This window comes from Schistocerca cancellata, chromosome 9, assembly GCF_023864275.1.
Source record: "Schistocerca cancellata isolate TAMUIC-IGC-003103 chromosome 9, iqSchCanc2.1, whole genome shotgun sequence".
NCBI lineage: Eukaryota > Metazoa > Arthropoda > Insecta > Orthoptera > Acrididae > Schistocerca > Schistocerca cancellata.
Window position 1 is genome coordinate 218,829,762 of NC_064634.1, and position 24,611 is coordinate 218,854,372.

The following is a 24,611-nucleotide window of genomic DNA, read 5'->3' on the forward strand; positions in this document are numbered from 1 at the left end:
ACACGTTCATAGGATTTGTCAACCTTTAAAAAGCCTTAGACGATGTAAAATGATGCAAGGTGTTCGAAATTTCGAGAAGAATAGGTGGATGATATCGAGAGAGACAGGTAATATATAATATATATAAGAGCCAAGCGAGGGTAATAAGAGAGATCGACCAAGAACGAAGCAGTCGGATGTAAAGAGTGTAAGACATGGACATAGTCTTGCTCCTCTACTGTTCAATCTGTACATCGAAGAAGCAAGGTTCAGGAGTGGGATTAAAATTCAAGGTGAAAGGATATCAATGATAGGATTCACTGATGACGTTGCTGTCCTGTGTGAAAGTGAAGCAGAATTACATGATATCCTGAATGAAATGAACAATCTAATGACTACAGAATATGGATTGAGAGTAAATAAAAGAAAGACGAAAGTAATGAGAAGTAGAAGAAATGAGAACAGTTAGAAACTTAACATCAGGATTGATGGCCACGATGTAGATAAGTTAAGGGATTCTGCTACATGGTCAGCAAAAGAAACTATGGTGGACGGAGCAAGGAGGACATCAAAAGTAGACCAGCACTGGCGAAAAGGGCATTCCTGGCGAAGAGAAGTCTACTAGTATCAAACATAGGCCTTAATTTGAGGAAGAAATTTCTGAGAATGGACGTCTGGATCACATCATTGTAGGTAGTGAAACATGGACTGTGGGAAAACCGGAACAGAAAAGAATCGAAGCATTTCAGATGCGGTGCTACACGCTAATGTTGGATATTAGGTGGACTGATAAGGCAAGGAATGAGGAGGTTCTGCTCAGAATCGGAGAGGAAAGGAATATGTGGGAAACACTGATAAGAAGAAGGGACAGGATAATAGGACATCTATTAAGACATCAGGGAACGACTTCCATGGTACTAGAGGGAGCTGTAGAGGAAGACAGAGATTGGAATATATCCTGCAAATAATTGAGAACTTAGGTTGCAAGTGCTACTCTGAGATGAAGCTAGCACAGGAGAGAAATTCATAGCGGGACCAATCAGATGACTGACGGAAAAAAAGAAAGTATCTGATGTTGTTCGTGGGTTCCCCGACGAGACAATCCAGGGATGATTTGTTCAACGAGACTATACCCGCTGTCCACTCTGTCCTGGGACTGAGCTAGTGCTTCATCTTTAATGTCTTTGATGTTGGAAAGACTTCCAGCTCCAAGCTTCCTTCTTTATTATGCCACTACATCGTATTTGTCTGTGATTTTCCGCTTGCAATTTTCTTATAGAAACGTGGAGGTACACGTTTCTTCTTCTTTTGCATTATTCAAATGATTATTCATAGCAACATTTTAATTGTCATGAAATGATTTTTTAATTTGAAACTTTTCTTTGCCCTGCTGAATTATTGCACGTTAACGAAGACGAAAGAAATGTGGACAGTGCATCACCAATTGTAAGTAGGGAAAAAATACAAGATCTGATTGATCACCCAGAATCAACTGAACCATGCAAATGGCGTAATACATTAACTATGTTCACAGTTGAGAATACGAACAATGATAACAAAGAATTTATGCCTGAACCGGCTCGAACCCGGATTTCCTGCTTATGCGAGCGGTCGCCTTAACTGCTTTGGCTATCCGTACATGGCTAACAGCCAGTCGCAACTTTCCATGTGTCGTCGTTCCTGCGTCACACCCTGTTCTCGTAAACACGTTATGTAATTCCCGTACAGAGGAGGACATATTAATTGAAAATTGCTGCCTCGAATCGGCGGAAATGTGACATTGCAGTGTTGTTAAGAAGAACTATGCAATTCTCCTTCGGAAATGCATGCATATCATTTCATTACTTAGCTGAGGATTTATCATATTTGCATCTGCGAATGCATTTCACGTATTTCATAACGGCTGTAGTTGCCGCAGCGTCAGTTCCTCATGCATTCATATCCGCAGAGACACAGCGCCGTTTTTCTTAACACCACAGGTACTGCACTATCGCATCAAACGGCGTAAGCAGCTGTATGATGCTTACACCTTTAGATAATAACTCAATAGTAGTATCTTAATTATTCCATGGTGCTACTCACAAACAAGTACAAAAATACAAAGTGGTTACAGAATTAAGTTTTTGGATTTATCAAATACAGGGTTTTCTACAAATATTCTGAAAGCTATGCAAAATACCTCAGTTGCTTTTTCATGACGAATTTTGTGTGGCAGCAAGTAAAAAGTTGACGAAAAATACTATCACATCCAGAGCAACAATTAATGAGTTCAATGAGACGTTTTCCTTCCATATATTTGTGGGTTAACAAAAAACGGGTAACGTCTGTGATGGAAATCATTTACCTCCACTAGTTGTAAATCGACGAAGATCGAGCGTCAGAGGTTCTCTCTCTCTCTTTCTTTGGGATAGCTTTTATTTCTGAGTTAACGAAATCTGAGACGGGCTGTTGCAGACCCATGTACTTTCGATCTAACTGTGAGAGATGGCTGGGAATGGGGCACGAGGGCACCATTTGGGAATATTTGGGAGTGAATTTCCAGCCCAGCATTCGCTTGAGGATTAAGTCTTTTACATTTTTCATTCTCATCCCTGAAGGGAGAGAGTGACTTGATGAGAGAGATTATGCTTTTTTCAGACATAAATTTAGAGTATTCTGTTTTGGCACCATTTGTTTGTAGACGGCATTAAGTGAGAATTTAGAGTATCTTGTCCTTTTACGTTTCTTTTCCTGATTTGGTTTTGTTTGTGGAATAAACTAGAATCCCAGGGTTCACCTTACACGTCATGGAATGCCTTTCGAATACCTCATCTGGGATTAAAGAAACGTAAAAGCAAGCACTCTAGGAATTAATTTGTTGTTACACTCCATGTACCTATGGAAAATCATACGACGATATGACTTGATCTGAAAAACTAGGTTCAGGAGTTAAATAAGTAGTGTCAACAGAAACGTTCAGAAATATCTCTATAGTAACCAAACACCCATGACGTAGAGGTATATATCTTTTTTAATAATACGATTGTTCAGTCCAAAATTTATAGCTACTTTAATACGCCAGAATATTCGTAAACGTTATTCAGCCACATAAAATACCAAAACTTCATCAAAAGGATCACAGTTTAAGGAAAACTGTTGGGTAATTTATTTACTTCAGGCCTCTGCTATACCACACAGATTAAGTGTAAACAGAGAAAAAGGTTAAAAACTTGATTTGTGTCAATAGTATAAACGTTTTAATGGAATCTAAAGACTGCAATAGCTCACTACCCTGTAAAAACATTGGCTAGAGGCATCAGCAAATTACGCTGTTTATCGTTTTGTACAGAAACTATTTTATTTCCGAATTAGATTCGCATGTTTCGCAAATGTGTGCTGTTAAATTACTTTACCGTTCTCCACATGGACAAAAATTTCTTATCTCGTATGACAACCTTCACGCTCAGTTCCCATTCAGCAGTTAAGCAACATTTTTATTATGAAAGGCGCAGAAATGTGACATTTAAAACTACGGGTTAAGGTGTGGTTTAATACAGATATAAAGACTGCTTTTAGCGTTAGAACTACAGGATAAATTTCCCCTCCTGCAATGCTGTGGGCACATCTTCGACAGGCATCGAATCACTTGCGCCGGCCGGTGTGGCCGTGCGATTCTAAGCGCTACAGTTTGGAACCGAGCGGCCGCTACGGTCGCAGGTTCGAATCCTGCCTCGGGCATGGATGTGTGTGATGTCCTTAGGTTAGTTAGGTTTAATTAGTTCTAAGTTCTAGGCGACTGATGACCTCAGAAGTTAAGTCGCATAGTGCTCAGAGCCATTTGAACCATTTTTGAATCATTTGCTTTTCTCCCTCTGCCACATTGTAGTTCAAAGGGATCTGGCTTTTCGAAATGTGTAATAATTTTGTCAAGATCCATTGTAGACATCGAACCAATTCCTTTTATCATACCTTTGGGTGCTCGGAACTTCTGCACGGCTACTGGCGCGCGGTCGCCGTTACTTTAAAAGAGGTTTACCATTAGTGCGCTATCCATCATGGAGACAGACATACTGGGCGTTAAGGACGCAAACTGAAGAACAGCCAAGTGCCGCCCGATGACGTCAGCAGTTTGGTCCCATAAGAACTTACCTCCACCACCGCCCGTCTGTTGGTGTGCATGCTCTGATGCTTACAGCGCTATCTGTTGGTAATTTTTTTCCAAGGTGTTTCCCTCTGCATCGGTAGTGTACTGTTCAAATTTTACGTCTTTCTGAGCAGTGGTTTTCTTTCTACAGCGTTTTGAAACAGGAACTTTAATTATGGACATCGTGTATTAAAAATGGAATATGGCGTTGCGGTACAATGGTGATGATGGCATTTCAAGTTCTGGCTCTGACGATGAATACCCTTTAGACAGTTCACCTCTTGGTGTACGGCGTCGATTAAGAAAAATTATCACGGGGCAGATCACGGTAGTATTTTCATAGGATTATCCGAGGATGCGACGTATGGAATTGGAGGGTGAAACTGATTTCTGAAGTCTGGTCGTGAGATGCAGTTATGTGAAAATGAATTTGTCGTGTTTTTGTACTTTGTGGATGACTGTCTACACTAGGACATGCATATATTCTTCGTCATTGCATTCAGAACCACCTTGAACCCTCTTGGAAGATTCAACCCTTGGTCTAACATTTTAACACCCTTCCCTTCACGCACTTCACTACCAAATTAACTGTTATTTGATGCGTAGAGATGCATCCAATCAATCTATTCCTATGTTAGTCAAGTTATGAGAGAAAATTCTTTTCTCTCGAATTAGATTCAGTACCTCTTCATTATTTACTTAAATTTCTCATCTAATCTTCTTGCCTGTACCGATAGTTGCCCATGTTACACTTACACACTTTCCTAAATAAAACATTCATTACAGCGAGACGTTGATATGATAACCGACCATGTGTTATTCTTTACAATAACTACTATTCGTAATTGTAATTTCAACATATTCACCAGAAAATAGAATGTAAATGTAGAAACTGAAAACTGGAAAGCTCTTTATACAGGGTGTTACAAAAAGGCACGGCCAAACTTTCAGGAAACATTCCTCACACACAAATAAAGAAAAGGTGTTATGTGGACATGTGTCCGGAAACGCTTAATTTCCATGTTAGAGCTCATTTTAGTTTCGTCAGTATGTACCGTACTTCCTCGATTCACCGCCATGATTTCATACGGGATACTCTACCTGTGCTGCTAGAACATGTGCCTTTACAAGTACGATACAACATGTGGTCCATGCACGATGGAGCTCCTGCACATTTCAGTCCAAGTGTTCGTACGCTTCACAACAACAGATTCGGTGACCGATGGATTGGTAGAGGCGGACCAATTCCATGGCCTCCACGCTCTCCTGACCTCAACCCTCTAGACTTTCATTTATGGGGGCATTTGAAAGCTCTTGTCTACGCAACCCCGGTACCAAATGTAGAGACTCTACGTGCTCGTATTGTGGACGGCTGTGATACAATACGCCATTCTCCAGGGCTGCATCAGCGCATCAGGGATTCCATGCGACGGAGGGTGGATGCATGTATCCTCGCTAACGGAGGACATTTCGAACATTTCCTGTAACAAAGCGTTTGAAGTCACGCTGGTACGTTCTGTTGCTGTGTGTTTCCATTCCATGATCAATGTGATTTGAAGAGAAGTAATAAAATGAACTCTAACACGGAAAGTAAGCGTTTCCGGACACATGTCCACATAACATATTTTCTTTCTTTGTGTGTGAGGAATGTTTCCTGAAAGTGTGTCCGCACCTTTTTGTAACACCCTGTAGAATACAGCGCTCCATTTTGCGGCTTAACTGCAAGGTTACTTTGTATCTTGTGTGTAGAGTGCTCTCACATTGCTAATATGAACGCTTGCGTTCTCAAGACAAAGACGCAACGTCGTGGGACGGTGTGCTTACGTCACTGACGCGTGAGGCGACAGCACCGGAATGTGGGTGGGTCGACAGAGCAACACGAAACAGTTGCCACCGTGAGTGTTTCGAGAGTATCAGCCACTTCCACCGCCTCCAGCGCAGGCAACGCTTCTGGCAAATTTAGCAATCCTGCTTTGACCTTCCCATAGCTTTCCTCGCGTTGCGCAGTTCCTACAGCGGGAGGCTGGGCGCACGCAATTCTTTTTCAAAACACTGTCCCACACTAGGAGATTAAATGTGATACTTAAAATATGTGCCATAAACCAAGAACAACCAGTGTAAAGTTTTGATGAATTTGAGATACGTTAGGTAAGGAGCCAAGAAACTTAGCTAGTTTTATATTTAATAACTACCAAAGCCTAACTTCAACGGGAAGGCAGAATATGCCACTGCCATGTCATAAACACGGAAGTACCTCGTGCAAAAATGACAAATATACACTCCTGGAAATGGAAAAAAGAACACATTGACACCGGTGTGTCAGACCCACCATACTTGCTCCGGACACTGCGAGAGGGCTGTACAAGCAATGATCACACGCACGGCACAGCGGACACACCAGGAACCGCGGTGTTGGCCGTCGAATGGCGCTAGCTGCGCAGCATTTGTGCACCGCCGCCGTCAGTGTCAGCCAGTTTGCCGTGGCATACGGAGCTCCATCGCAGTCTTTAACACTGGTAGCATGCCGCGACAGCGTGGACGTGAACCGTATGTGCAGTTGACGGACTTTGAGCGAGGGCGTATAGTGGGCATGCGGGAGGCCGGGTGGACGTACCGCCGAATTGCTCAACACGTGGGGCGTGAGGTCTCCACAGTACATCGATGTTGTCGCCAGTGGTCGGCGGAAGGTGCACGTGCCCGTCGACCTGGGACCGGACCGCAGCGACGCACGGATGCACGCCAAGACCGTAGGATCCTACGCAGTGCCGTAGGGGACCGCACCGCCACTTCCCAGCAAATTAGGGACACTGTTGCTCCTGGGGTATCGGCGAGGACCATTCGCAACCGTCTCCATGAAGCTGGGCTACGGTCCCGCACACCGTTAGGCCGTCTTCCGCTCACGCCCCAACATCGTGCAGCCCGCCTCCAGTGGTGTCGCGACAGGCGTGAATGGAGGGACGAATGGAGACGTGACGTCTTCAGCGATGAGAGTCGCTTCTGCCTTGGTGCCAATGATGGTCGTATGCGTGTTTGGCGCCGTGCAGGTGAGCGCCACAATCAGGACTGCATACGACCGAGGCACACAGGGCCAACACCCGGCATCATGGTGTGGGGAGCGATCTCCTACACTGGCCGTAAACCACTGGTGATCGTCGAGGGGACACTGAATAGTGCACGGTACATCCAAACCGTCATCGAACCCATGGTTCTACCATTCCTAGACCGGCAAGGGAACTTGCTGTTCCAACAGGACAATGCACGTCCGCATGTATCCCGTGCCACCCAACGTGCTCTAGAAGGGGTAAGTCAACTACCCTGGCCAGCAAGATCTCCGGATCTGTCCCCCATTGAGCATGTTTGGGACTGGATGAAGCGTCGTCTCACGCAGTCTGCACGTCCAGCACGAACGCTGGTCCAACTGAGGCGCCAGGTGGAAATGGCATGGCAAGCCGTTCCACAGGACTACACCCAGCATCTCTACGATAGTCTCCATGGGAGAATAGCAGCCTGCATTGCTGCGAAAGGTGGATATACACTGTACTAGTGCCGACATTGTGCATGCTCTGTTGCCTGTGTCTATGTGCCTGTGGTTCCGTCAGTGTGATCATGTGATGTATCTGACCCCAGGAATGTGTCAACAAAGTTTCCCCTTCCTGGGACAATGAATTCACGGTGTTCTTATTTCAATTTCCAGGAGTGTATATATACTTTCTTTGGTTCATAATGGACAGGGGACATCGGCTGGATAAGTAATTGTCAATGTCAATAAAATTTACTGACAGAGGTGCAATTTAAGATATTTTATTTTATTGTGAAGCATTTCATTATGCCATCTTCAGGCCCCATAGGCATCTGTTCAAATAAACGAACATGCCGTATAGAGCCATAAATCTCTGGATATCGTGAATTCCATCGTTACACTATTGCTTCATTCGAAGAGGTGATAGCAACTATCACGTCTTCGAATGAAGCAATAGATTTATGGCTCTATAGGACATGTTCGTTTATTTGGATAGATGCGTATGGGGCCTGAAGATGGCATAATGAAATGCTAAATCTGGTTGTCTTCACAGTAAAATAAAATAATATCTTAAGTTACACGACTCTTAGTCAATTTTATTGACATTGAGAATATATACACTGGTGAAGGATCTTCCATTTTTTTCACTACTAGAAAGCCACTGTCATTGAGCTCAAGATAGTTAGTGACTCATACAATGGCCAAAACAGAAATACTAATTTCTGTCATGCTCATGACTGTACTAAAGCTCTAAACTTCTCCCGAACAGGCCATGAAGGCCCAACTACCGACTGGCCGCCGTGTCATCCTCGGCTCACAGGCGTCACTGGATGCGGATATAGAAGGTCATGTGGTCAGCAAAATGGTTCAAAATGGCTCTGGGCACTATGGGACTCAACTGCTGTGGTCATAAGTCCCCTAGAACTTAGAAACTTGAACCTAACTAACCTAAGGACATCACACACATCCATGCCCGAGGCAGGATTCGAACCTGCGACCGTAGCGGTTGGGCGGTTCCAGACTGTAGCGCCTTTAACCGCTCGGCCACTCCGGCCGGCATGTGGTCAGCACATCGCTCTCCCGGCCGTATGTCAGTTTGCGAGACCGGAGCCGTTACTTCTTAATCAAGTAGCTCCTGAGTATGCCTCACAAGGGCTAAGTGCACTCCGTTTGCCAACAGCGGTCGGCAGACCGGATGGTCACCCATCCAAGTGGTAGCCCAGACCGACAGCGCTTACCTTCGATGATCTGAGGGGAACCGGTGTTACCACTGCGGCCATGCCGTTGACCATGACTGTACTAGGTGGTTATAATTACAGTTCGGCTTCTTGAGTCAGTGTAGACAGAAAACTATTTATCATGTTGGTACTTTGTAGGAATCACGTTCAGACTGAGCGCTGAAGGATTCGATTTGTTTGTAGGGTTTGTTCCATGACTTACTGTTAGGCGCCGGTACTGGGGCTGAAACAGAAGCATCAGCGTGCATTACAGTTGCAGGCAGTTAACATGGGTCTGGACAAGGTGAGCATGACTTTACGACTGTTTTATCACACCAACAGCAGTAGTGCTTCTGTTCTTTGCGAGTACGGACGCATTAAAGGAATTTGGAGAGGTGCTCTTTCCGCATCGAGGTTGAGGAATAAATGACGATTTTGGAATTTCTCTTGGGTGAGGCCGACGGTCAATTGCCCAACAAACTGTTGAAGAAGTTACTGTTACCGTGACATTATGCTGGACGTAGTGTGCGATCCTCAAGTAGTGCACAAGTTGTGTCGCGTCAGCTGAACATTCCATGACTTACCATTCGAAAAGTTATACGAACGGTTGTGAAATGATACCTCTAGTGCGTTCCCAGGCTGTTATGGGTGCAGATGGCCACACACTGAAAGACGTTTGTAAACTGGAACGTAAACACAGTAAGGAGTTAACATACGTTACCCTCTCATGTGTAGATTAAAATGTGCTTCATTCAATGGTTGATTCGTTATTTCTCGTCCACGTATCCTTAGAAATGTTTCCAAAAAGTTACATTGTTTGACGAACACACGTTTTCATGTGGGCCCCCTCAACTAGGAAAACTTTAATCATAACCACCTTGCATTTCACGAGGAAAGACACTATAATAGTAAACTGAAGGTTATTAATTATAAGTACTTCAATGTTGTCATGATTGCATGTAGCTGTCGGAAAAAAAACGAAAAAAGTACACAAATGAAATGACATAATTTCAGAGACTTTACTGGTCTCATACAGATGTGGTTTTATGTATATAGACTGAAGAGGCGAATGAAAATTTGTACCAAGACTGGGAATCGTACCCGGGTCTCTTGTTTACTAGATACGTGTGCTATCCACTAAGTCACCTTGGCACAGCAGTTCGCACAAGTGTACGGATTACCCTGCCATGCCTCCCTCTTCGATGCAAATTCTCACTGCCACTCCAGTCTACCTTAAATTCCGCCTTACACACGAGCACATGATTTTGGATCGAGGAGGGAGGCGTGCCAGGGTAATATGTGCAATTGTGCGAACTGATGTACCAAGGTGACTTAGTGGACAGCGCACCTGCCTAGTAAGCAGGAGGCCTGGGTTCGATTCCTGACCTCGGTACAAATTTTCACTCGCCGCTCCAGTCTATATACATAGAAAAAATACACCACTGCAAAAAATCGATACACCTAGAGATTGGGCTAATTTGATCACATTAATTCTTAGGAAACTGCCGACAAAGGTATTTGAATTTGAGTGCAACGACTCTTTTAATTTCAGTGAACTGCTTTGTTGATGTTATGTTCATAGAAAACAAAATATTGTGGGAGCCTCAGTTGCTTGGTTAAAGATAAAATGGCTTCACTACAAGTTTAATTCACCAGGTAACCTGTACTATCAATTTTCCTTCAGTCCACAAGAGGCGTCCAAGATAAATCTAATAAACAGAGGCAAACATCAGGTGAATTATGACTTGGAAGCCATTCACACGATAGCTATACGATTATCAGCAGAAAAGGTCGAAACCTTACGGTCGTTAATGTCTTTTGTACATCTACAGAGTAGGGAATTTTATTAGATCCTATTGCCAAGCCATCCAGGAGACTGTGTAAACTACCAGGTGAAAGTTATTATTAATAATGTTGGAGCTGGGAAATTACGTTTTATTTGAGATTTTAATACTTGTTTCGTCTTTCTGTAACATGTGATGATTCATACAGTGACCATTCCACATGTAGAATGCCTTCGAATGTTCTAACCTACAGAGCTATCATTGTTTTCCTTCTTACCAATGTATGAGGATAAGAGTGAAATAGAGAAAATTCATGAAATGTGTTTATAAAAATACCTGACTTTATTGTATTGCCTAAAACAGCAAAAAAGTAACATTTCGGAATTAATACATCATAAAACCAATCGTTTGTGAAACTAATCCAATGCAAAACAACCAGAGCCAGAAAAATTCTTATTAAGAGAAGTGCTCGAGAACTTTTAGACAGCACAACTAATACTAGAATTTATACTCATATTTATTGATACCGAAAATGAAATTAGAATAAACTATTGAGAGCATTAATGGTACTGAAACTTTTCAATGCTCGATTCCCACAACCAAAACTTTTTGGCATTTTTTTTTTTTTGCATTAAGACACAGAAATGTTAGTCACATGTGATATCCATAAACAGAGTCTACTGATTGAACTGAGTCTGACAGTGGCAGAAATGTAGAGAAATAAGTAACAAAATGGGATTGAATGTATGGCAAATGAATATCCGTTATATTCGGTTTTAAAGAATAATCATAACGTCTTTAAGTAGAAGTGCTCAGTTATTGCAGAAATACTTTTGTTCTACAGTACTCTGAATTAGCGGTGTTCAAATTCCAGACTAAAAAATTTAGTTTATTTTGTTTGTGAGTTCACCAAAAGAATGAAACGTCTCTGCGAACTTGCAAAGACACGAGTTAAACTCATAATTCAGGCTGGAATCGAAAGCAGGAATGTAAAAAGGAATTAAGTGTTGACCATTGTATAAAGCGTGAACTGGGAATATAAGGCAGACTTGTAAACGTAGAGGAAATGTCTGCTGATGTCAGGCTGAGAGAGAAAAACAAAAAACAAATAATGCCTTACCTCCCGTAATTATGGAGGAAGTGCAACAGATGTCAAAGGAAGTAAAACGCAGGAAAGGTAGTGGCAATGGCAATATAGATAAGGAGCTTCAAAGAAGGGAAAACCTCCACACTCGCCCCCTCCCCACCCACCACCAGAGATTTATACACTTGGAAAATGAACAGGGGCAGACTAGTGTGATAGGCCTACCAGGAGATGAGGAACCAGCTCATCATCAGTTGAGAGGGACCGTAAACTTTTGGATATTTAACCACTTGACAGGGGTGGAAATTCAATAAAGCTGTATTAGCTTCGACAACCGCGAAACAATGCAATCGAGCGGATCAAGTAATACCGCTGTCCAAAGAACAAGCTCAAAACAACTGTACAACTGTGATATTTCATGCGGAAATATATTAAATGCAACGTATAAGTTTCATTACTGGGGAGATGTTCTAGATAACAGCTGGTGCCGGCATCATTTTAACCCCGGACAACATGGTTATGGTAAAATGCGACCTTTCACAATGTGTATTAGTGAATCAGGGCACAGCAAACTGGAGAGATTTTGCAGACACCCATGGTCCTTATCGATTTTGATATGGCCTTTGATCAGTTAGGTAGGAAGCAGTTGTTATCAGTTATGGAAATGATACACTTTCCTAAACAGTAGTCTATGTCAGAAGTCATAATAGAGATACCAACTTTCAAATAAAACGGAACGTACACCAGTCGTAGGAACTATAAACTAAGAAATGACTGAAGCACACTCAAAGATTGAAATGCTAAGGTATGAAAAAAGCATTTGATTAAACCCACCACTGTATATCTCGCATACTTTTTTTAACTATTTTCAACGACAGTATAGCCATCGTCAGTAGGATTTTATTTGATTTATGGCATATAATAGTAGCATCGTTATAAACATTACATATCATTATTAAATGTGTTCTGTTTGGTTCCAAATATATTATTCTGTGGATAGTATTATAATGCCCTACTTACTACAAGTCACAAATCGTTTCTACGATTGTTGCTGTTATTTCAGGCATATTTTCTCTACTTTTTGCCATTTCTTCGGATTACAGCATGTCATCTGTAACTGTATGGACGGTTATAATGAACAAATATGAAAAAATGAACTTATGTACGTCAACGTTATACTACTGGGAATTGCAGTTGTGTAGTGAATATAGTTTTGTTGTGCACTAGTTTGTTGCATAATCTGCCACATACTCATGTTCGTTGATCGGCTTGGAGTTGTTTTTAGACACAGAAACTTTTACACCTTTGTGATGATTCAAAACACTACGCCATCTTTTGGTTCTCGTGAAGGTATTATAAAACTATTCACAGCACACAATATTTCGAACCAAACAGTATACATGTAATAATGATTCGTAGCGTTTATAACAATGATACTTTCGCATCCTTTAGAATAAAGAAAAACTCACTTATGATGGTGATATTGTCGCTGAAGTTAGTTTGGGAAAGAAAATTATCAAAGATGTTTTGCATCAAGGCGGATCTGTATCCCACATTTTTGTTTTCATGCAAACGCAGACCAATGGAAGAGTTTGAATATAAGAAACAGCAAATATTATTTGACGTGGTCAAATTTGAAGATAAGTGATCTGTTGTATTAGAGCTGTGGAGATTCAGAAAATTCACAGATGTTATTTTATTGATTACTGGTTTATCTGCAAGCCTGCCGGCCGGGGTGGCCGTGCGGTTCTAGGTGCTACAGTCTGGAACCACGCGACCGCGTGACGGTCGCAGGTTCGAATCCTGCCTCGGGCATGGATGTGTGTAATGTCCTTAGGTTAGTTAGGTTTAAGTAGTTCTAGGGGACTGATGGCCTCAGAAGTTAAGTCCCATAGTGCTCAGAGCCATTTCTACAAGCCTAATCCAGAGCTTTAATACAGTAAATTGCGTCTAGAAAGTACAGAATTGTAAATTGTTAGTGTAAAAGTATCACTCAATACATGCGATACAACTGATAAATGTGCAAACGGAGGGGAAAATCGACGTAATTTGTGTGAGCAGGATCCTTTTTTGTAGATAAAAAACTAATTTAAATTGTGACAATATTATGGTGCAAGGTTACGTAGCTGTCACATGTAATGCAAACTGGCAGAATCGGACTGTTTTCATATGTGGACTTTACATTATTCTAAAGTAACGTCGTAAGCAGTGGACTCTGTTTGGCGTCCCGTGGCACTTTACATTAAATACTGTACTGTACATTAAATACTATGCTCATAAGTACAGCGGTGGCTAACGAAAACGCATCGAACTGTGATTGACTTAAAGACAATTGTATATTTACTGTCAAGTGGTTTAACGCGTCCTTGTGAAATATAATGATAAAAACTCCCAAGTGCAATCAAACTGTGGCCGACTACATTAGTCGACAACGATATTATTGCACCTGGGAGAGAGGGCGCTTCGGTCTGCATATCGTGAGATTTTATCGTGATACTTGACAAGGACATGCTTAACCACTTTAGATTATATGCGCAACTGTCCTGAAAGCATTCACGTGTAAGTAGGCTGTTTATGTTTTCTTTATGTAAGTAGGCTGTTTATGTTTTCTTATTGGCAACGTTACGTAGCGCTCTATATGAAAATCACTGGCTGTGCTGTGTGCAGTCTGTGGCTAGTTTGCATTGTTGTCTGCCATTGTAGTGTTGGGCAGCGGCAGCTGGATGTGAACAGCGCGTAGCGTTGCGCAGTTAGAGGTGAGCCGCCAGCAGTGGTGGATGTGTGGAAGGAAATGGCGGAGTTTTGAAATTACATATATTTTAGACTTTTGATGATATTAAGGTAAATACATTGTTTGTTCTCTATTAAAATCTTTCATTTGCTAACTATGCCTATCAGTAGTTAGTGCCTTTCGTAGTTTTAATCTTTTATTTAGCTGGCAGTAGTGGTGCTCGAAGTATTGCAGTAGTTCGAGTAACCAAGATTTTTGTGAGGAAAGCAATTTGTGAAACGCATAGGTTAATGTTAGTCAGGGCCATTCTTTTGTAGGGATTTCTGAAAGTCAGATTGCGTTGCGCTAAAAATATTGTGTGTCAGGTTAAGCTCAGTCCTGTATAATTGTTCTAAGGGGACGTTACACACGGTTTGACTCGTTTTCTTTAGACACCACTGCAATTACTTACGGTAACGTTTCCGAGTGTCTCTAATAACGGCCACGGGAGGCCAAGTGCAGTAACATAGTGGTTGTGTAGTACTATGTAACCTCAGTATGTAAACGTAAACATCATGTGTTGTTTTTCACACTGTTCACGACATATCTTTAAGTGCCCTTGCTGCTGCAGGCAGAAGACTAACTGATGCTATCGGTCAAGGATCGCAGGAAGTTCTGCCAAATGGCGCCAACAACTGATTGTTCTCTCAACAGAACCATTGAATAATTAATACAATGACAACGCTGGGAATAAATTATACAAAACGAAATAGTAAGACGTCCTTAATATTCGCTAACGGACTGTCATAAACAAGGTGCCATGAAAGTGTGAGAAGTACAAGTATATACATATGTTACATGTGTAAGTTTAACAAGTATAATTACATTTCAACTGAATTATGAACAAATAAGAAAGCGTGGGAGAATACAGACAGAGATCCACAATACTTTCTCTTATAATAATACGACATGTAATCGTTAAAAGCAAGGCATTCGGTAGTGTGCCGTAATTTTGACATCAACAGTCAAAAAATTGGTGTTAGGTTATTATACGAGTGTCTGGAAGTAGCTGACGGATAACAATCAGCAACCAAATACTTTTAATTTTAAAAACAAGCCTCGCGTGGCTTGTTTACATTTTAGATGTAAGATATAAAGTGAAAAACGCGTATGTACATTAAACAATACTTCAGTACAATCGTAGATAAGTTCTTTGTAAATTGGAAAACGTTAACAGAGTAGTACAATACACTGATATTGACTAACACTTCGTCGTGCGATGTTGGTATATGCAAGGGACAACAGTTGTGTAGCCTCTAGGCTGAGGTCTCTATGTGTGAAGTACTATACGATGTATGTGAAAAGACGAAATTGAACAGATACAATCCAAGCCAGTTATGAGAAAATAAAACAGAAGTAGTATAAATTACATATTTTGGTATGGGTGTGTATCGATTTTTTTTCATTGGTCACTAAGAAGATGACACACATTATTAAATTAAAGTGTACTTAGCCTATTGCTGCAGATAAACTGTTCATCAGAAATCTGAGGCAAGTGTTAAGCAAAAGGTCTCCATCGATCATGTGTAACCTGTTCATCAAGCCAAATAAAACTGTAGATCTCTGTCTAGATGCTAACCACCGAACAGGAAATACGACAAGAGTATCACACAAAGTTATGACTGAGATACAGACAATGCTTTTGTTTAGAATAAAAAATTAAACGAAAAAAATAATCCAAAACTTGTGATCATCTTGTATAATGTGTTTATGAAATCAATCCATAATATAGCCCGAGATCTAGGTGCACATAAGAATCGTGATTGGTAAACGGTTTACGTATACCACGACTGCACCGTAAATGCTAGCTGATTGACACATTCTGTCTTTTCCCATTCGTCAACTGCTTCTTGTTGCTGGGACAACCCGATTTCGCGCAATGGTCACGCTGACCTCACACCATGTGACATCCAGCTTTCTGTGTACGACCAGGAGATCTTTGTCAACACGCCTCTGCACTTTCACTCATTTCCACGGGCTTTTAATACGTTATGTTACTGTATCAATCTCGTTTGTAACGTTTTCAGACCAGTTTACTTTAAGGTCACGATGTCATAAATTAGTTTTTTAGGAACCTTTAACTTTTCTGCGAGTAAGTAGATATCCAAATTATTTTTGGCTCAGACAGCATAAATAAAAAGAGATCCTAGCTACTGCATCCCGATAGGACTGTCATTAACTCGTTTCCTGATTTCCAAAGGGCCAGATGGTCGAAACTTCTGTTATAGTGCCAAACCGTTACTGTAGCGTTGGGATCTTTGAAACGTCCAGCGTTTCGCAAATTTGTGTGTGATATTTTCCACTTTTGCTGGAATATGAACTTTCCAGTATTTTTAAAAGTAAATCTGAGCTTTACTAATGTCTGCTTTACCTGAAGAAATAAAATCACGTATTCAAGAACTATTTGCTACGGCCATAAAAATTTTTCTAAATAATAAAGCGCAGTTGAAGAAATGGCGAAACGATTAATTTGTGGACAGTACTTATTCCCTGATCAGTTACTTAATAGAATAAATTGAGATGTAACTGCTATTAATATGAGATATGGAGACTGTACTGACAAAATCTGACCTACACAACTTCAGGCCAGTAATACGTTCTGTATAAGATCTGTAAACTGGTTTCTGTTCGATGATGCGTCGCTAAGAATTCAGAATGCATTGCAGCGCGTATACGCAACAATTTTTGTATTAATTTTTAATGAATATATGTTTCAGATTTGTTGTTACTCCATATAAATGATGACCCGTCCTTTCATTACGCCAGTCCTTTCCTTACGCCAAATTAAGCTTTTTTTTTTTTTTTTTTTTTTTTACAAAATGTACGCACCACAGTTTCTGATGGAGGGAGGCGAAATGGTATTAAAATCTCGTTAGGGAGCTCTTCACAATTGTGTTACTCACCCGACCGTGGTGCTACCGTGGTCAGACTGCGAACTATGGCTCAGAGTAAGGGTCGGTGCAAATCGATCAGACGTCACTTCACTTTCAGATTGTGAACCGTAAACATCAACTGACGAAAGTAAATCATTCTTTAGCGAAATATGGCTCACTATCCTCCTACAGAGATGGTTGATATGATGTTAATTTTAGGTGAGCTCCATAACGATTACGCTGCAGCTGCGCAATTGTATGCGGATAGTTTCCCAAACAGACGACATCCAAGCGAAAACATTATTCGAAATTGCACTCAACGAGCTCGAAATGGATACATGCACCGTCCACCTCGCCATCTCAAATACAATGAAAATGACGCTCGTACCCTTACCGTTCTCGCCTGTGGTCAACTGCATCCCAAAGTGAGTAGTCATGCGATTCAGAGACAAACTGGAATACCGAAATCAACTGTTTTGAGGATTTTGAAGGCACATAAATATCATGCGTATCATATCACACTGACACAGGCATTAACGCTGAAAGATATGCAAATAAGCGTGCATTCCTGCCAATGGGCCTTGGAAATAATAAGAGGTGACAATGACTTTTTTAGAGATACGTTATGTTTGCCGATGAAGCAGCTTTCAAAAACAATGGCGAATTAAATCGTCATGATTCTCATTATTGGTTCCCCGTCAATCCACAATGGCACAGACCGCTGACAATCAACACAAATGGTCGTTAATGGTCTGGTGTGGAATTTTAAACTGTTACTTGATAGGGCCGTATTTTCTTTTTTTTTTTGACCGAAATGTTACTGGGGAATCTTATTTACAACTTCTCTGCGATGATTTGTTGGAGCTAATGGATCATGCTGATTTACACTAGGCAACGAATGTGGTTTCAGCAGGACGGAGTAGCTCTCCATTATAGTAAAAATGTGCGGAATGTTTGAAATTTATGATACCCTGGTCGGTGAATAGAACACGGCGGACCAATTCAGTGGCCTCCACGTTCACCACACCTAACATCGCCTGATTTTTTCTTGTGGGGTTATTTAAAAAATATTGTTTATGAAAGAAAGCCCACAACCCGAAACGATATGGAGTAACGCATTGGAAGAGCGTGTGCACCCATACCACAGGATGTGCTGCTCAAAGCTGTGGACAACTTTCGTAGACGATTGACTTTATGCATTGAAGCAAATGGGGACAATTTTGAACAATTTCTTCGTGGCTAATTTCATTAATTAAGCACCCCAAATTGTGAGACGCAAGGGGACTTATACTAATGAAGCACCCCAAGGTGTGAAAGGCAAGGGGATTCACACTAATGAAGCACCCCATGGGACCATAATTCTATTATGACCATGTCGTTGTTCGTGGATAACGCTAAAAGTAGGATACAGTACATTTTGTACAAAAACAGCTTAATTTGGGGTAGAGAAAGAATTGGTGCACATTTTTTATCGATTTGATGCGTCTTTCTTGGATAATTCTAAATAAATCGGAGTTCTTCCCCAATTTTAATTTTTCTCGATTTCAGCGCCATGTCTCAGTGGTTTAAAAAATTTTTCATGCAAGGGGGCGGGGGCTGGTGGTCACGTGTAGTATCATTTAATGTCCCCCTATGAGCTTACAAAATTGGCTTATCCACTATTTTTACCCGATGTATAGTTTTCGAGATACTATCATCCGAAACTTCAGATGGACCACCATATATGGTGGTATACTTAAGTTGGAACTTAAGTAGTGGCAACACTGCTGTAGAGACACTATGCAATGGAATCTATTATTGTCACTGATAGCACACGTTGTTGACATAACTACCTTAGCTTCAAGCAAATGGGCTCGGCCGTCCCACGTCACCGGCGTGCGCACAGTCGAGGGAAAAACAGTCACTTGTGAGCGAGCGGTCTAACGTAACGGTGTCACTATGTTTTCAAAACAGAAATAACGGAGTTGGATCCAGATTGAATGTGCCAGAGGTCGTACAGCTCGACAGTGTCATCAAGGTCTTCAAGAGGTGTGCGGGGAATCGGCATTGCTGTACAGAACAGTGGCACGTTGGGTAAAAGCCTTCAACTGTGACAGACAAGCATCGGGTAGGTGGTCCTAGCGTCTCCGAAGAAGTGCATGCTGTTGCCGCGTTAGTGGACAGTCATCGACGGCATACGGTTCTTGAGCTCGCCCACGAAACCGGATTAGCGCGTACGACTGTGCTTCGCATCCTGAGGGAACGCCTGGGCATGCGAAGAATTGCGTCACGGTGGGTTCCGCATGACTTGACGGAAATGCAGAAATGGATGCGTTACGACGCTGCTCAGACGCACTTGGAGCGCTATGGGCGCGAAGGAGAGGCTTTCTTAAGCTGTATCGTAACACTGGATGGGATATGGGCCACATCGTACGAGCCAAAAATGGAACGCCAATCAAATGAATGGCATCATAATGGATCGCCGCGAAAGTCGAAAGTGCGTCAGAACCCCAGTATGATGAAAGTTTTGGTGATTCTCGTCTACGACCGTGATGGTGTTATCCTAAAGCATTATGTGTCTCCACGGCAGACCGTCAACGCACTGTGTTACTGTTCGTGTTTGGAGCATCACCTGTAACCAGCTTTGCGAAAGAAGCGGCGACACTTTCTGCGCAACGCACCCATCATTTTGCACGACAATGCGCGGGCACATACAGCGCAAGCTGTGGCTGCTCTGTTCGGTCGATGGGACTGGGAAGTACTGTATCTAGGCGCTCAGTCCGGAACCGCGCGACTGCTACGGTCGCAGGTTCGAATCCTGCCTCGGGCATGGATGTGTGTGATGTCCTTAGGTTAGTTAGGTTTAAGTAGTTCTACGTTCTAGGGGACTGATGACCACCGATGTTAAGTCCCATAGTGCTCAGAGCCATTTGAACCATTATTTTGAAGTACTGTACTATCCACCATACTCTCCGGACCTAAGTCCTTGTGACTTTTATTTAATTCCGAAGACGAAGGAATCACTTCGTGGCATTCGCTTCAGAACTGTTCCAGAGATTCGATAGGCAGTAGACCGCTCTGTTGATGAACAGAACAGGCTCTGCTAACGGTATACTACGCCTTCCACATCGCTGGCAACGGGTTCCACACAACGCTGTGACTACTTTCAAGGTCAGTAACAGGTTCAAACATGTAACTGTTTTGTATCGGTTGTGAATAAATAGTTGCCACTATTTAAGTTCCAACCCTCGTATGTATAATCATGTGCTTGCAGTTAAAGAGTGTTTTTCGCACCGAGTTGTAAAAATACTAGTTAGCCTTGACCTTACTCACCGATGGATTGGTTTTTGGCCCCATACAGATGGTTGAGCCTGCTCTGCTTTCCAGATTACAATTACAGTTCTAAATTGCAACTATCAATTCATAACATTTTTGTGCAATAACAAGTAAATGGCTACCACTATTCAAACTACTACAGATTCAGGACCTATATGTCTTACGTATGCTCTGTTTAGCATACAGAAGTGATGAGTCCCTGATAAAACGAATAGTAAAATGAACAAACAATTTCAGTGACAATATTTCCTAATAATTAAACTGATAAAAGATCTTTATGTCTAAGTTTGTAGAGCTTCACCATTATTAATCATCTACCTGTAACCGTCCTTAGTTCATTGATAGTATGTGTTACTGAATTTGTTGCCAGAACGTTTTAATACTCTTTTGCCATTATCCAAGTGAAACCACTGGTACGCTGCTTGATAAAATGTACTACAGTCTCGTATCCTATACGCAAAAATAGTATTTCAATATCAAGTAAGGTAAATACCAATAGTTAACTTTCTTTATGAACAGTGCTAGTAATTGGTACAACGTTGCCTAATTAGGCTTGCAACCGTTTTCCTTTACGTAAACTTTTACTTATAAGTAATAGAATCTAGGTTCGAATTACGTTTTTCTGCTATTTCTTCCTTGCAATGACAATATGTTCGAGAAACGAAAAGTAGTCCGACCCTTAACCATTAGAAAATATCATGGTCAAATCTAATTCAGTTCACAAGAGTAATATTATCGATGTATTTCTAATTTGTTAGTAGCTGATAGTTTTGCAATTTTTGCGGTTTTTTAACAGAAATAAAATAAAAATGGATTGTAGAAAATGTAAGTTCAGCGAAGTATGTATGGGTAAAACATGAAAAAAATTATGTTTTGCTCGAGGTGACTCCCATCCAAAAACGAATTTACTCACTACAATAGTTCAAATTTACACCCCAACCAGCCCACAGCTCATGAAGAGATTGGACCATGTACGGTGAGACAAAAGAAATTATTCAGAAATTAATGGTGACAAAAATTTCATTGCGATGGCGGACTGAAATTCAATAGTAGGAAAATGAACAGGAAATGGACTTGGAAAAAGGAAAAAAAGAAAGGTTCAAATGGCTCTGAGTACTATGGGACTTAACATCTGTGGTCATCAGTCCCCTAGAACTTAGAACTACTTAAACCTAACTAACCTAAGGACATCACACACATCCATGCCCGAGGCAGGATTCGAACCTGCGACCGTAGCGGTCACGCGGTTCCAGACTGAAGCGCCTAGAACCGCACGGCCCCACCGGCCGGCAGAGAAACGAAAGGTGAAATCATCTGGTAGCATCCTACGAAGCACAATTTAATCATTGTTACAAATGAAGGTAGTATACTGAGAACAGACCAGTAGACATCAGAAAACTTTGGATATATTAAATAACGATCAGAGATTTCGAAAAGAGATTATAAACTGCAAAACATTTCCAGGCCCAAACCTGGTCTCTGACAAGAATTTACTTGCTTATGAACTAGAGATTAGGACTGAAGAAATTGCATGAAAGAAGGAACTGAAGGAGATGAGATCTGAATAAATAGCATGAAGTTGTTAAGAGTTTCAAACGGAACATTAGGCAACTACTAACTGAAGCAAAGAAAAAGAATACAACATAAGACGAGTGGGTAGCTTTAAGAGCAGAAATAGTGAGGGCCGCTGAGGACTAAATAGACAAATAGACAAGGCCCTATACAAATTCTTGGATAATGCACGACATACTACTTTTAATTGACGAAAGGAGGAAATATAAAAATGCAGCTAAAGGGAATGCAGACGTCTAAAAAAATGAGATCTACAGGAAATGAAAAATAGCAAAGGAGGAGTAGCAATACGAAAAGTGAAAGGGTGTGGATAAATGCATGACAAGGAGAAAGATAAATGGCGCCAGTAGGGAAAGTTAAGGAGGCCTTTGGAGACAAAAGAAGCTCCTGTACGAAAATTAAGAGAGCAGACTGCAAAGAAGATGTCGTATTAAGCAAAGAAGGGAGAATGAAAGGTAGAGGGAATATACAGAGATGTACGCTGACACAGTGACTAAGACCGCATGAAAGTTACAGTTATCCCAATTTGCATAAGGAATTCATATCTGTGAGAGTTGTGCCCTTTGTTACCATGATAATAATGAACTGTTGTTACGAACACCATTAGACGGAGCTTCTTACAGACAAATGTGTGGAAGACATGATATTATCAGACTATAGATTTCACTATGACAGAAGGTGCTTGAAAATTCCCAAGGTGGCGAAGTTAGCTAACAATGAAAGCATGAAATAAAGAGTTTATTTCAAAAATAAAAACAACCTATACAGGAAAACGTATTTTCTCGACAAATTCGCAGCGGCTTTGGGCTAGTGTACGAGGGTGGATCAGAAAGTAATGCCTTCTCTGACATAAAAACATTACTAATGAACGGATAACAGCAGAAATAGTGAACTTCACAGCCTCATCTTTTCCCTACACAACAATAGCGTACAACAATCACCATGCATTTGTACAAATTTACTCCATTGTCGAGCCCTGGCACCAAAACTAGGTTGGAAAAATTTTGGTTTTTCTTCTTGGCCCATTTTTCGCGGAATGACTTTAAAGCTGTTCACTGTGAAATCCAAAGCATCTCTCTCCACGAATCACTCCAGCAGAACGTCCTCGATTGGTAGTCTATCTGCTACAGCAGCTGTGTGGTTTATGTACAAAGTTCGTTTCTCCGTAACCAAAATTCTTCATGCAGTGCCGCTCGTTGCCGATGTCCACTACAGCTTCTCCTTTGACTTATTTCATGCACGAGGTTAGGCCAGCATAAAAGAAAGGGTCAAGAAGGAAATCCATGAATTTACCAAGTTGGTTTTGATGCCTGAGTTCAAGTATAACGCAGTTATGTAGGAATGCATGGTGACTATGTTGAATGGTAACGCTGCGTACCAAATCCGCTTTTATATGTTAATTATTAAATTTTTATGATACAGAAGACAGTGCTTTTCGATCTACACACGTACACAAAAGACTTGATATCTACAGGATCGTTACAGCAGAACAAACTTCAAGGAAATAGGAATCATATAAGGATAATACGTGACATATGATACTGCAATTGAATTCGAGAAGATTTACGTCGAAACAAGGCTCCCGAGTAGAAGAGATTCCTTAAGAATTATTGAGACCACTGGGAGAACCCAGCACTATAGAAGTATTTCACGTGTTATTCAAGGTATATTAGACGAAATACCCTCAGACTTGAGGAATGTACTAATCCATGTTTTTAAGCAGACAGGTACTGCAGGTGTGGATATTACCGAGCCGTCAGTTTAATGATTCATGCTTGATAAATATTGGCTCAAATCAGAGGAGTGGAAAAAAGTGATAGAAGTTTAGCTCAGGTAAGATCAGTTTTGGTTACAGAGAAATGTATGAACACGACAGACAATACTGGTCCTATCTTAGAAGATAGACTACAGTAAGGCAAACCTACATTTTTAGCATTTTTAAATTCAGAGAAAATTTTTACAATTTTGCACAGAACATACTTACAGAAATTCTAAAGGTAGCAGGGATAAAATACAGAGAAGAAAAATTTATCTACAAAATGAGATGGCAGTTACAAAAGTCGAAGGACGTGAGAGAGACATTATTAAATCTATACATTGAACAAACCAAGAAGAAATGTCGATTGTTAGTGTAATGCTTGTGGTCAGGGGCGGCTCCTGTATAGGTTTGCAGGTTTGCGCTACCCCAAAGGAATAATTTTGTTCAGCTGTGTTTGCCTTCTGAGCGTTCTGTACTAGTGGAGAAGTAACGCGCCGTTTATCTCTTTTAAAATGCCCGGGCTCCAAACGCTGAACGCAGCGGAGTTGGACGGTATGTGCCGACGGCAACAGCGGGTTGTACTGTGGCTGCAAACGCGGACTTTGGTGTCTCAGA